The sequence below is a fragment of the Heptranchias perlo genome, chromosome 13 (genome assembly GCF_035084215.1).
Source record: "Heptranchias perlo isolate sHepPer1 chromosome 13, sHepPer1.hap1, whole genome shotgun sequence".
Classification (NCBI taxonomy): domain Eukaryota; kingdom Metazoa; phylum Chordata; class Chondrichthyes; order Hexanchiformes; family Hexanchidae; genus Heptranchias; species Heptranchias perlo.
This window is the reverse complement of record NC_090337.1, coordinates 28,285,181-28,300,701: the sequence shown is the minus strand read 5'-3', so window position 1 is coordinate 28,300,701 and position 15,521 is coordinate 28,285,181. Positions and strand designations below refer to the sequence as shown.

The 15,521-nt window shown below is 40.2% G+C and overlaps 1 protein-coding gene across 7 annotated transcripts in view; it reads right to left on the bottom strand.

The window, feature by feature from the left end:
* The window catches only part of eif4g1a (eukaryotic translation initiation factor 4 gamma, 1a), a 104,050-nt gene extending 90,100 nt beyond the window's left edge, over positions 1–13,950 (bottom strand). For 3 of the 7 annotated variants that reach the window (XM_067995231.1, XM_067995233.1, XM_067995235.1), the window contains exons 1-3: positions 13,932–13,950; positions 13,740–13,793; positions 4,810–4,956 (exon numbers count right to left, since the gene is read on the bottom strand). The gene's annotated coding sequence lies outside the window, so the exon portion shown is untranslated. Of the gene's footprint in view, positions 1–4,809; positions 4,957–13,739; positions 13,794–13,931 lie in introns of those variants that run through there. The other 4 variants (XM_067995232.1, XM_067995234.1, XM_067995237.1 and 1 more) reach the window with 3 other exon arrangements.
* Between the last annotated feature and the right edge of the window lie 1,571 nt (positions 13,951–15,521).

Genomic DNA, 15,521 nt, shown 5'->3' with positions numbered 1-15,521 from the left:
TTGCCTGGACCTGGCTGGCAGACTGGCCCAACTCCAGCTGGAATGTCCTGCGGTCAGCAAAGCACCTCACTGATCCCCCGCTGGACTTGGGAGAAACATCAGTCCTCCTCAGTGACAAAGGAAAAAGGTCATCCAACACATTTTGCTCAGAATTTTTACTTCATGATGTAAACACTCACAGCTCACGCCCATTATTCGTAAATTTTAGGCCAGATTGTAAACTGGGTATTGAAGCTCCACAGGAGCAGGGCAAAACACTCAGGATGCCTCAGTTTTTTCCACAGCAGCTGGGAATCCCCAGCACCCAAGGCCCAGGTGAAATTTACAACCCAAGCCCAGACAGCAGAGACCTATGCGGCAGAACTTCTTAGCATTTCTAACATTATAAATAACCAATTGCATGGGGAAAATTAGTGATTTTTTGTAAAAGAATTTTCCAAGTATGTGCATTCATGTTATGCATCTAATTTTTAGCTATGTATATATACTGACCAAAGTGAAGGAAAATAGCAACTGAAAACAGTATGAAGAGTATTTTTTATGTACTTGCTGATTATGAATGGTAACTTTTGGGGGGCAAATGTCTGATTTAAAAATTTTAATATATAAACGTGGTTATTTAAAAACTCATGATTGTTTTGGCCTATGGACATATGAAGCTTTGGAAGTGTGGCACTTCAGCGACCACACTATCACTTGTCGCCTTTGGAAAGAAGTGCAACACAAGCACAAGACTTTCAGATTAAAGCTATCCTTTATCAGCAATGTTTAGGTTTAGTCAAGAGATAAACAAGGCTTACTGGAGTGTTGTTGGACTTAGCTAGCATCACAAGGTAGGAAGATGTTTACAGACACCTTTGTAGTATGTTCTACTATGTGTTACCCTGCACACATAGAAGAACATACCAGGCAGATAAAACAGTAATACCAAATTCTTCGCATTAACACTAAACCGGTTTCCAAAAAAACTTTCTAAATAAATGGCATCACATTTCCTCAGGGATTCTTCAGAAACATTGAAAGATTAAATTCTAGCCCACTCATCCCTTGCATCAGCTGTTATATGATCACATACTGCTTAAACATACCGTAAATCAGCATCAGATGCTTGCTCAGCTTCCTTTTCATTTTAGACCATATTTCCTCCGAAAAAGGCCAAGTCCTATGCAAATCTTAGATCGATTGTCAAGATACCTTTCTCCAGTCTAGAAAACAAGCAGGTAATCCAGTCTATATCCAGCTTCTGATACAAGCCATGAGAAATGGATTTACCTTCATTGTGAGGAAGTGGTATTAATTTTAAAGCCACTAAGAATCGCAATGAGAAGATATTTACCAAAAAGAAATAAAAAGAACTTGCATTTATAAAATGTCTCTTTGCTCAAAGACCCCAGCCAATTTGCACAGCGCAAGGTCCAACAAACAAAATAAATGAATGACAGGATTATCTGTTTTTGGTGATGTTGGTTGAGAGAGGAATGTTGGCCAGAGCTCCCTGCTCTTCTTCAAAGAGTGTGATAGGACCTTTTATGTTAATTTAAGACAGGGCCTCAGTTTAATGTCTCTCCAACAGTGCAGCACTCCCTCTATACCGCACTTTTAAGTGTCAACTGAGATTATATGCTCAAATCCAGTGGGTCTTAAACTTGAAGCCTACAACCTAACACAGAGGTGAAAGTTCTACAAACTTAGTCACGCTAACACTTAGCGATTAAGAGTTCAGTCAACCTTTCACAACAGAGAAATCAAAATTTTTCAACTCTCTCCTACAATTTTGCGCACACAAAAAAATCTTGTGTTGCAATTTAATTTTGTAAAATATACTTTTACTGCTTTACGCAACAGCAGAGACTCTCCCTTTGAGGAGCCATCTCAGTCCATGCCCTTTCTGAAGCCAACTTCAACAGCAAGTGCGTAAACTAAATGGCGCAGAGCTCCTGCCTCAAGAGAATGCTAGAAATACCTAGAGATGTTTGCTCCACCCGCACCTCCAAAAGGTAGCAGGTATCACCGAAAGCAAATATTACAGGAAATTCACCTCCGCTTCTTATTTCAGACAGGACAAGAACTCAGCCCACCCATGCAGGACAATTTGTTTCCCAATCAATAGTCCATAAAGGACTTCACCAGCCAGAAACAGTCACAAACCACAAGTTTTAAAACAACTAACTGGGAATGACAAGTGTAAGACTGGGGCTACGACTTTAAATAACATTGTTCAGTGACACGCCAGAGACCAACTAGTGAGTTGGCTTGCCCAGCTTATTTTTCTTTTAATATTAACCATCTTCTACAAATAAACCATCATTGATGTCAAACAACAAATAATCCCATTTTAAACAACGCAAGCAATCTAGTTTGCAGAGACTGTAATCGTTACTGCAAACTAGAAACCTGCATTCCAATGTGTCATTTCACCTTTGGAGCTTGGTTTCAAATCCAGGCCTTGATAAATAGGGTGAAATTCTCCTCTCTTCTCGCCGCAAATGCAATGAGTTTGGGCAGTTTAAACAGAGTACCTAGAGGAGGTGACCCCATAACACAAGAATTTCCTTTCCTTGCACCGAAACATGCTTCACTTTGACAGGCACAAAAATGAGCAAAAAGGGAATAAAAACCATTTACTAAAACTGAACAATCATTTTAATAGTTATTTACTACATCATGATTTTTTTTTAAGTTGTTGCAATAGCTACTTTGAAGCTATTTAAAGAACAAGGCACAGCTGACAATCAACGTACACCATCTACCTACATAATTAAAAATCCTGTGCCCTCCCTTTCAAAACCACCATCACCGCCCCCTCAAAAAAAACCACCCTATGCTCTTGCAAACTACTGCCCATCTCCAAACTCCCTACCAACTCGAAAATTCTTGGCCACGTTGTTGCCTCCCAAACATAAGCCACTATTTCCGCAACTCCATGTTTTAGTCTCTCCAATCGGGTTTCCGCCCCGGCACAGCACTGAAATAACCCTAATCAAAGTCACAAATGGCATCCTCCATGACTGTGACCGTGGTGTATTATACCTCCCCGTTCTCTCTATAGCCATTTACACGGTCGACCACACCATTCTCCTTTAACATCTCGCCTCCGTTGTCCAGCTTCGAGGAATTACCCTCACTTGATTCCAATCTTGCCCATCCAATTGGAGCCAGATCGCCAGTAATGGCTTCTCTTCCCATCCCTGAATCATTACCTCCGTAATCCTGTTGTATCCTCATCTATACTCTGCCCACTGGCAAAAAAAATCTGAAGACAGAACCAGCTTACACATGCACACTCAACACCCAGGTCTACCTCTCCACGCCCCTCCATTGACTCCATGTTTTCAGACTGCTTGCATCCAGTCTTAAAAGAACTGCAATTTAGGAAGACCAAAGGGATCGTCTTCAGGCCCTCAGGCCAACTCCATACTCTTACCAATTCCATCCCCTACCCCAGCCACTGCCTTAGACTTAACCAGACTGTTCACAACCTCAGCATCCTATTCGAAACTGAGCTGAGCTTCCGACCCATAACTTCATCATAAAAACTGCCTATTTCCACCTCTTATAGCATCACCCGCCGCTGCCTCAGCACATCTGCCTTTTGTCACCTCCAAACTCGACCAAAGCTCTCCTGGCCGGCCTTCCATCTTCCACCCTTCATAAACTTCAGCTAATCCAAAACTCTTATTCTCTTACTGGACTAGTAATTCAAAGGCCTTGACTAATAATCCAGAGAATGCGAGTTCAAACCCCACTATGCAGTTTAAGAATTTGAATTACGTTTTTTTTTACGTTTAGGAAATAAAAAAAGGGTATCAGTAAAAGTGACCATGAAACTTCAGATGATCATAAGAACACTTACAAATGCACATCATTCCTAATGCTTTTCCTTCACTGGGCTTTGCTAACTAAAGTAAAAATTTAAGACCAAGATTAAAAATCAGGGATAATTCAAGTCACTTGTCAATTGCTAACAATAACAAATCCTGCGGGGTTAGAAGGGGGAAAATAATTGGACCAGGCTAGGCACAGGGTTACAAAAGCAGTGCCACCAAGGGGGGCAGGTAATGGGTCACTGATTAAATGGGATGGGCAGCTACAGACACACAACTGACCAAAGGGTGATGAGAACCAACCCACAAATGAGTTGAAGGGAGCACACAAGCAGACCATGCCATGGCCAGGAGTTGCAGCAGTGAGCACTAACAACTTGTGGGGCACACAATTCTTTTTGTTAAGAGATGCAGGAAAGTCTTCTTCAGGCTGCTGAGTATATCGGTGTGTAATAGAACTGCAGCAAAAATGGCTCATGGATCGTTGAACAGCTGTTGAGAACTTCACTTTACAAGCTGGAAAATGCCACGGAAGCCATTTTGCTATTAGGTGTGCTGAAAATCAGATGCTTCAGCTACACTCACTTAAGTCACGGTACAGAATGGTGCCCATTCTATTAATGGACAAGAAAGGGCTTTCAAATGTACTCCAGTGACTGCTGCAGAGGTAGAAAGCCATTCACATAAATTATTTCACTTTTTCAGATTACTGATGAGACAGAATCAAGATCTGTCTCCGTACATTCACTTCTGTCTGGGACTCCAGGCTGGGTGAGTGTGTGACAAACAAGATGCAATGCACTACACTGAAAAACTCCTACCATAGTGCCACCTACAGGCATAATGTTTACCCATAGGGGCATGGTCATTATTAAATTTTGATGAAATGCACACTCCATGTACCACATTTAATACATACAACACAAAAGATCATAAAATTCAACTACATAAAACAATGATCATTATCTTTGTCAAAAGTACTTACATCTGATAATTCAATAATGGATCAGCTGCAATGCTGGACAATACGTGTTCCCTATAAAGCAGCAATTCCGCTCTAAACTGTTCCTACAAGCCAGCAGTTTTTCCATTAGAAGTCATGAGGAATTAATCCGTGGCTGAGAAAATGTTCCTATTAAACAAACATTACTATTAACAGTATGCAGTTAACTGGCATGTATTGGCTTTATGTAGCCACACATCTTATTAACATCTGGCTAAAATACAGTAAATCAAGAAAGGCATTTAAAAGCTGCATTCTCACTTCTTGAAACGACAAAGCTAAGCCAATTTTGTGTTCAAGACACTACGACAGAGTGCTTGTTAAAATTGAAAAAGGAATTTGAATCTTTGTATTATTGCAATTCTGCAAAATAGACATGTTAGAAATAGATTTGCACTATTGTCAACTGCTATGGTCACCAGTTTGAATGTGAGCATGTGGAGTAAACTGCAGCTGTGTATTCCAACCCACCTGCAGTCTGACCCAGTTTCCCAAGCGGCATATGGTACTGTAACAGATGTGACTGGCTTGCTGGAGCACATTATGCAAAATGAAGACAGGACCTGCTGAATTAAGATCTAATTTTTATAAAAAGTGTTTATAATTACACATTTATTTTAAGTTACAGTATTCAAATCCTTTAAACTGAACATGTTAATTTGTTAACCCCTATTTAGAGTCAATTAAAATACAAGAATCCAATGTACTGTAGCACCTTTATGTATTCATTGCAAAATTAATGTAGTGGTCCAACGCTCAGGGTTTAATATAAACTGGAAATACAAAAATGTACCTGAAACTTGTACAACTATTTCAGGTTTTTGTTTTTGAATATTATGTTTGAACAAGTGACGACATCAAGAAAACTAGCTTTCAGGAGTAACTGAGCATTGCCTGCGAGGGAGCTAAATTATTTGTATGTAGTCATTCACCACGCAACTCTTTACACTTGGTATTCGTTTTGAAAACCAATTCACACTCAATACACATGCTTAAATTCATTTGAAGGAAGGCCTAGCATATGTTATGCTTTATATTACAGAACATCCATGATCCAAGATAAATCACATTGTTGTAACAGCTGTTAGAAAGGAAAATCCACCTCAGAGGTAGGAGGAAGTTGGGAAATCGCATGTAATCCAGCTACCAGGGCCTAAAATCTTAGAAGCAACATAGATCATCAAGCATTGTTTTACCCTTTTACTAGTGTCTGGAAGTAAATGCATACAATTTGAAAAACAACTTACAAAGAAGAAACAAAACCCAAACAGTTGATGACAAAGGACTAGAGGCTGTCCTCAATATTCTGATACAGGTGACTGTCCATTACTACTTAAAACAGGGGCAACATGAAGCTGTGGCCAATTTAATTAATAAATGTGCAGCTGTCAAATAATGAATAGTGAGCACATCAACTTTTTTTGCATTTCAACTGTGCAGGTTAATTCAGCACCCTTAGAGATGGTGGAGGAGGAACATACAAACACGTGAAAACATCAGGCAGGAAAATATCAGGTGGCCCATCTAGCCTTTCCCATACAGTTGTGATGCCTTACGCATCATGCCAAGAGACTCCTTTCCCCCTAGGTACCATGTAGTCCCCTGGGAGAGGCAAAAAACCAGATCAAAAAACGCTGGAAAATTCCTCTCCGATCGAAACTACTCCAGGAGACCACCGATTTAGGAAATGCAGTATTTGATTCATCATTAAAACAAATACTCAAGATACAAAGAGTTTATTTCAAACGTCAAATGAAAGAACATGTTTAAATACAGGCCTCAAACTCAATTGTGTTGCAATATTCGAGCACTATTAAGTACCCATAGCAGAAACTTCTATTTAATAGGAAAGGTACAAGTTTTCATTAACAGTAGTAATTTTTCTCTGCAACAGGTATGAAGAAATGTTGCTTTCATAGTTAATCAAGCTAATAACTGTCAACTAATTTTGCAAATAAAATTGTTGAAATTACTTGGTAATTTGAGTTTTATTACGAAAAATGTATACAAATTTGTAAAATGTTTAAGTCTGATGTCTGCAGGATGCATATTTGGAAATTTGTAAATGTTAATGTGAAAGTTCAGCATACTAAAAAGGCTAAATGTGAAGGGAGACCACATTGTAGTATCTTTTCACTTTTTTTTTTAAAAAAGGCTGCTTATATAATAAATGAAGACATTAATACAGCAGTGCAACTTCATTCTCATAACTATCAGTTATGCTCTACCTGAAATGTTCGACTCAAGCTCTGATGCTTATGAAGTGTTAAATATTAAGGCCACAATTACATAAAAATCTTGTAAATTATACAGTCCTTAATCATTGGAAATACATCAAATTCTCTACGATCATCCATTCTGAAAACTCAGTTGAATGATTTTAGGCCAGGATGGAAAAGGATTTCCACATTTTATTAGTTAGACCAGCTGATGGAGAAAAGGGATATTGGGGGGAGTGGGAACTCTGAAGGAATTCAATAAGGTCGATGCAGAAGACAATTATAAATTTCTTATATGGTATAACAAGATATTCTCCAGCATATGTATTTTTGGTTTTAATTCAGTTACTTTCCATTTTTGATTCATAAAAGGAATATTTGTTCTAAATTTTCCCTAGACTTTATGCCTGGAGTTGACTATACTGATAACTGAATCAGTTATAGAAACATGGAGGCTGTCAGTGGGGGAGCGCAAAGAGAGCTCACACTTTAATACACCTGTCAATTCACACTTTCGATATACAGTCCCCACCGCTTATAGCGGGAGCGTTCGCGTGAACACGATTTGCCCGCTTTTTGCAGCGGCCGGTGTAACCGGACAGCCAAGTTCCTAAAGGTGGTGGGCAATGCGGCATGGGACCGTGCTATCTAATGACACTTGCCATTGCAGCACGGGTGCGTTTTCTGGTGAACGTAGATTCATTAAAAGGATTCTGGGAATAAACAGTTCTGATTATGTATTACAGTCACCACTGCTCAAACAATTTACAGACTCTCCACTTCGCACCCACTCCCAGCCTCTGTAAAATAATTAAATATGATCACAACATACCATAAGTGAAGCATGCAGAGAGTATGCTTTGGAAAGAAATCCAGTTCTTCTTTGTATGTAGAGCTCAACATTGCTATTACCTGTACTGGAATGAAAGTCACTGAGCTGAACGGGGCTGATGCACGCAGCGGACTAGTCAGTTTCACCACGACAGCAGGTAAATGTTTGTAAGCAGCATTCGCAGGAGTTCTAGAGGTCACGGGGTTTGGGGGGGGGGGGGGGTGACTGAAGGAGACAGGGCTGCTTGAAAGGACTTAATGACAGATAATCGCACTTTAACAAGGTGTAAACAGCTGCTTAAACTGGCCAAAATAGTCAGTGCGTTTAATACCTTTGTAATTGGCGCCCATGGTAATGACAAATGGCTCACACCAAGTTTACATTAAACTGTGCAAAATAATATGGTAATAATGCATCAATCCAAGTGTTATACTGCAAGGATTTCCAATCTTTTGGAATGGACCAGATCCTTAGGACGAATTTGATGAAGGGTGCAGAAACCCCTTTGTGTCAATGCTAAAGTTATATTACAAAAGCAATTCACTTTGTTCACTCTTTTACTTTTTTCCCCATTCTTTACCTGTCTCTACAACTGTGGACAGTGAAATGCAGCAGCATCAGTTGCCATTGCAACTGGAGCATGGCAGTAAGGGACCCCAGTGAAGGCAGCATTTACCAGGGTGGGGCGGGGGGGGGGCAGATTAAGTCTATTAGGAAAGGCAACGTACCTACATTCACAGCTTTAGCCGATATGACCATGAATCAATCAATTGTTCCAATGGGAGTCTTGATCACAATTAACCAAAAGCACTCACCTCTGAAAACTCCACCAGCAAAACAGTTGATCTACTGGTGGAACTGTGGATTTTAAAAAAAAATTTGGCCAGCAGGAGCACATTGAAATGACACAAAGTTCCCGTTCCCAGCAACACTACTCTCCTCCTTCAGTCGGGACTTACGGCATTTTGAGTTCTTGTGGTATGTCCCAACATCAATAAGGCTGCAAACAGTGGGAGCTGCATGGCAATCTACTGCACTGAAATTTCACAAACGTACACTGGTTTAAATAGTTGATTGTCAGGAGGAGATCAAGGGGCAGAACTTCATGGGCCAGATAAGATCAAGAAGTGAACCAGATTTGGTCTGCAGCCTAGATGCTGCAGTTATACTGTACTATTTTAACAAAACCTTTGTCCATCTACAAAATTCCTGATTGGAAATACATCTAATCATACCAGACTAGTGATTGCATCATATTTTCCCATATTTAGTCCACTATTTTGTTCATCAAAATACATCAGTTTGCCAAGAGTTGGGCATTCCAGAACCTGCAGAAGTGAATTATCTGCTGCCCAAAGCTTAGTACATAAATGTGGTGCGGTACAATGACAAAGACCAGAAAATCTCCACCCCATTTTTGTTGAATTAGCTAATCTTAATCAGGGTATAAAAACTGGCATAAGTGACTTTTGAAGGAGCGAGTAGAAAAGAAATCAGCTAGAGTCCCCACTCCTGATCACTATCCAGTAATCACTACCACAAGGTATGCATGGATTTGGGGTCAGGCTCAGCAACAACGCTCTGCAGTCGATCATTCTGCTGAATGTGTGTGAACCTAGACAGTAACAAACACCCAATTAAGCAAGTTAATGGAGGGCTGCCAGCTCCCTTTATTTTGAAGCTCGGCATCTTGTAATTTAATTTTTTTGAAAATCTCAAGTTTGCTAACATTGCATACTTTCACTGCACCACATTTTGTCGGCGTAGAAGATCTAGCAGTTTGCTATCAAAATTTCTAGTCAGGTGGTCACCAACCTTAATCTGAGTTTTACCAATATTGAAGTGAACATGCGCTTATTGGACAAGCTTCAACCAGCGCCACTAGATGGAGCACTTTATCTGGAGGAAAAAATTGCCGGCCCAGTCCCACCCCACAGAAGTGCTAATCTTGGTGGCAGGTCACTGACAGGCACTTGCAGCAGCTGTATGGTATGCAACTCAGATCATCCCATCCTCCCAGTTAAAACTACCTTTACACCTAGGAAAACAGATTCATAAATGGAAAAGAGGGCTCTGTGCTAAACAATCATATTTAAAGCTCAGTATTCTTTTTATATTACACCCTCCACAATAAAAGCAATTTTCCCCAAAAATCAAATTTATGACCAATCCGTCTCAAATCAGATTATAACTTTTCCTTTGAGCTGTGCTGACAATCCCATAATTAGCACATTCACATTTCTGACATACAAGATGGTAGAGTTTAGCCTATTTTTAAGTTTGATCAAATTGTGTAAATGCCAAATTATTTACATCATAAGTTTAGTGATACTCAAAAAAAATTCTAGATTGCTGAAATGGACGCAGTACAATCTATAAATGTGCTGCCTTTAAACAGGTGTGGATTGATTGTGAGCATGATTTGATTGTTACTTTTTAAACTCATTCCATCATATTTAAAGCTAGAAAGGCAATCATTCAAAACAAAAGTGCAAGCCCACTTTTAAAGTTGTATCTGCTAAAAACATAAAATGCCCAATATGAGAATACAATTAAAACTCAAGTGTTCGGAAACTAACTCAACCTCAACTGTAATATCAGTGGAGCTTAGCTCAAACATGTCAAAAGAAACACTATCTTGCTTCTAAATACATTTACACTGAAGTTGAATACACAATAGTACAAAAAAAAAGCCTTGTACATAGGCAAGATTATGCAATCTATATCCAGTTCACTATAACAGGATATGTTTTAGATACAAATATTAATTTCTACTAAATCCTAAAACTCAAGAAAGTAAAAAGCCACACTGTCAATGCATTTAAAACTTTATGACAGTTGAATCCAAAGTTACCTCAATGGCCAAAACCACTAACTATACCTCACCAAACCACTTGGCAACTGTGGTTGAATCATATAACCTTTCCTCAGCAAATTACCACAGGACCTTTTACCTTACTAGATTACGTTGCTGAGTAGCAAATCAAACTATATCTTAGACACAGATGCTTAATGGATTTATTAATGCTGCTAGCCCTATGAAAGGCAAAGAATTTTGGAAACATTAAAACTTCAAGACATCATATTCTACAATGCAATGCTTTCATAGCAGCACTCAAAACTTGTCCAAGCTATGGGCAATCATGGAGACTTCTATCAAAACACATACGGTAAAGCCATCCAACTAATCAAGCTATGCGTTTAACAGATGGCTCGTTTTACTATCATACCTCCCTTCCAAAAAAAGATAGTGTACTAGACCAGAGCAATTGATAGCAGCTGTATTAGATACTCACACCTGACATTCTTATACAGCTCAAATATTTGATAGATTGTTTAGTCGGTTATCCACATTTTCACACTGCCACATTACGAAAAATTTGGCCTTTTAAAGCTTACTGGCATGTTGCAGGAGACCGCTGAACATTAATTACTTCACTGGAGAACATTTGACACTAAATCTGAATAAAATCAGACCACAAATCAATAAGCAAGGTTTTTTCCTCCAAAATACAAGGTCACATTAAATGCGACCATCAACTGCATTTCAATATAGACTTACAAATGTTACAATCAATAATCTAACAAACTAGCTAACCACCAAACAATTCTATCTAGTTACTCTTTCAATCCTTCCCTGTCTAGAAATGGTTATTGCCAGCAACATCCAAAATCGTACAGCTTACACTTCAACATATACAACTGACCAAACAGAAAAGGGGCTTGTAATAGTAATAATAATCGTATGATCGGTTAGTGCCATTACTCTACGAGACACAGAACATTCTCTCATGCATACGGTGCCAGACGATTAGACCTTACAGCCTGTCACTGCAGTGCAGAGAGAAACCCACAAATTGTAATGAACACCAAAACCACACCCACTGCCAGGGAGCAGCACTGAGCCCATGTGGAACATGCCGATAAAGTTAACAGGCAGGCCTATGTACATGTACATTTGCCGCATGGTTTCAACTTATTTAATTTTCTAATATATGTGAAAGGTGTTTTAAGTCACCATATATTCGCACCGTTACAGTTCCTTATGCAAAATATCAACATCGAATCAAACAGACCACACCATTAGCTTCAATCAAAAAAAAATCAGATTTATAAACATGAATCGAAATGAGTACACGTTTAATCCAACAGCCAAATCTTAATTTCTATCTTCCGTCTGATTTACGAACTATATTCAGTTAAGTTTTTTTAAATAAAACATAATTCATTTTTTGAGCTCTCTCAGTGTCATGGTCAAATTAGCTGAGAAAAAAAATTGTACACTGCAGTCGTGGGACCGAAGTTAAATGTCCAATAACGAGGCCAAGCATTTTCTCATTTTTGGGCGAAATTTCACATTACTTCATAACACAAATGTGCCATAAAACAACTGGTCATCTATTAGACTTTTGTTAACAGAAAACGGACATTTCAGTCATTAAATTTAAGTACACCGGCTTCTTCGTCGAAATTAAGTGTGTAATTTCAGATAAACTCAACAGCTTCAGCTTCTCCACCTCCCCCCCCCCCCCGAACTCATCTATAAGATTGCCCCAAATTACAACTTCAAAGAAAAAAAAATCAAGGATGTAAAAACAAGAATCAAAATGAGTACTTTCTAAGTAAGTTCGTTGTTCACGAACTTAAAACAACAGTAAGAGTTTTATAAAAGTCTACCAATAAACTGCTCGTCCAAGTTCCGAGCAATACACCATTACGCCACTGTTCAACGTTGCTACTACTTGGCCTATTGCTTGCTAAACGCATTTCCCAAAAATGGTTAAAACTTTATTGCACTTCCGCTTTAAAACCAAGCCCTCACTTTTAAAAACTCAGTCACATGGTAATATTTTTCCAGCGCTGTTGCATATCTATATATAGTTAAAGATTAAGGTACAGTTTCTCATTTAATACAAGCGGTTAAGTGTATGATTTGTTTTTCAGTATGAGCCGGCAGTGTGTGTGGGGAGGTGACAGTGACTCACTGAGTTGCGCCATGCTACTCAGACCTAACCACCATCCGCACATGGTTCCTCTTTTACCGGCGTTTTTTTTCCTCTTGTACAAACGTGTCAGTTCAGGCTCACGCTGCAAACGCAGCAACTCCCGACAGCCGCCACACACACACACGCAGGGGTGGGGAATATTAATACAAATGTAAAATATACAGCTTCACCGACCCGAACACCGCTCACAAGGCCAGAGGGGACCCCCTCCCTCTCCCTTAGCCCGGGGCTTTGGGGGGTGGGGGGGGGGAAACATTCCACTTTTACCAGCGGCACAACTCCCATATGGTCACATCCAAGGCGCAGGGGCCTCGGTACAACTTTCCCATCCAGCCACAAACCTCCCTCCTCCTTCCCTTCAGACTGTCCATATCCCCCCCCCCCCCCTCCGCAAACAAAACATAAACTTAAAAGACAAGAGACTTTTGAGAAAAGCTGGGGCCGCCTCTCCCTCCCTCTCTCCGGCGAGGAGTAAGGGGCCAAGGCCGGGCGGCCTGGTCTCACGTCTTCCCCTGTCGGGCCTGGGCCGGGGCTCTCAGCCCTCACCCGCCTTTCGGGAAAAGACTGCAGGCATACGCGGCGCCGACCGCGAGGTCCGCTGGCTTTAGGCGAGCTGATATTTAAAGGAATCTTCTCCCGACGGGGGAAAAGGGAATGGAAGGGGTACCGCGGCTCCTCTACTCACTGCCGTGGCCGGCGCTGCTCGCCCCTTTCGGTTAAACTCACTGCACCCACAAAGAAACCGGGGGGGTAGAGTGGGGTCTTTCTATACTTGTTCCCCCCCTCCCCTCCTCTCTTCTCTCCTGTGTCCGGCTCTCCGCTAATGTAATTATAAACACGTCAGGGCGTCCTTACCCGGGAAGGACTCGCTCCTCCTGAAGGTGTTTTTTTTTCTCCCCTTCTTCTGCCCTGCGAATCACAAAAAAATAACAATCAGGCCAAAGCTCAGAAGGCAGGGCAGCCGCCGACAAGGTCAGCAGCAAGTTGTTGAAGTCTCCATGGCGAGGATGGAGACGGATAATAAAACACGGGGCAGTAATGGCGTACCTTCCTCCTCAGTCCGCAAAGCCGGACGATCGGCTACTTTCGGAGATTTCCGCTTCTAGGGTTCCGGAAAGGAAGGCATGGACACGTGACACCGCCAGGGAGAGGGGAGCAGCGATTCACTCCTAATAATAAATATTTGTTGTTGTTGTTATAATAGTACGCTGTTCGACACATTGAAAACGTTAATAATGGTGCGGAAATAACAGCAATTTAAACATACACCAAGATTAAAACATCAATTTGCATTTAACAATTATCAGCTTTCTCAGAAACATCCTAAAGTACTTCATCTCTAATGGATTACTTTGAAGTGCAACCACTGGTATGCACACAAACACAAGAAACAAAGTCCCACAAAGAGCAATGAAATGAAGAACAGTTCATTTGCTTTTGCACAGATGTTAGCCAACGTGGAGAACTCCCAAATAATCCACCAGAGCAGGGAGACTCAGTTGATCATCTCATCCAAATGTCAGCCTAGATTACCTGCTCAAGTTTTACAGGAAGGCTTGAACCCACAACCTACAAACTCAGAAGTGAAAATGTTACCAAATGAGCTAAGTTGATATAAACAAATATAAACATAAATTTCTGAAAAATCTGAAAATGTATGCTATGCCACAAAGTATTACTGTAAGGAATCTTACAACACCAGGTTATAGTCCAACAAATTTATTTTAAAATCACAAGCTTTCGGAGATTATCTCCTTCGTCAGATGATCTTCGTCAATCATCTGACGAAGGAGATAATCTCCGAAAGCTTGTGATTTTAAAATAAATTTGTTGGACTATAACCTGGTGTTGTAAGATTCCTTACATTTGTCCACCCCAGTCCATCACCGGCATCTCCACAACAAAGTATTACAGCACAGTGTATTTTAAAATACTATAATTATAATATATAATTTTCTTAAAGTCTCTTGCGGCATGCACTGTAAGCTGAGAGGGTGGGAAGGCAAACTGTTCCCAAGTTGTTAGGAAGTGTGTAACGCAAATGCTGATTTCCCTCCTCAATGGATAGGAAATAAGCCCAACCTGACCTTCCCCTATTGACACAGATGAGATTGGGAACTTGACACATGAGGGATTACAGGTGCAAGTCCACATACTACTATTCCATAAAACAGCACCTTTGAGCACAGATGCATGGCACCACCCTATACACAGCACTTTAGAATCATATATCTTGGAAAACTCAGTAGAAAATATTTTCTTTTACAGTTCCATATTTCAGACAACTCAGTAAGCTTTGTAGCAAAGCCTGAATGATACAATATAGCCACTATGAGCCATACAATAGTATCATACGAGCAAAGGGGCAAGTTATAAAGACAGCAAAACATACTCATTTACATTCAGTCTCTCAGTGAAGGGAGCATAAGCAATGTATTATATCAGGGCATTACACTGAGTAGCTACTGTCTTTATTCACAGTCAATTCCTGCATAGAGCAAGTTTAACTTGCCAAGAAAACACTTGCATGTATTAGGAATTGTTCTTATAAGAAAATCATCTTTGCACTGTAATTGATTGACCCCAGAATTGATATATCAGGTTCTATTGCTTCTAAATGACACACTTCCCACTGGA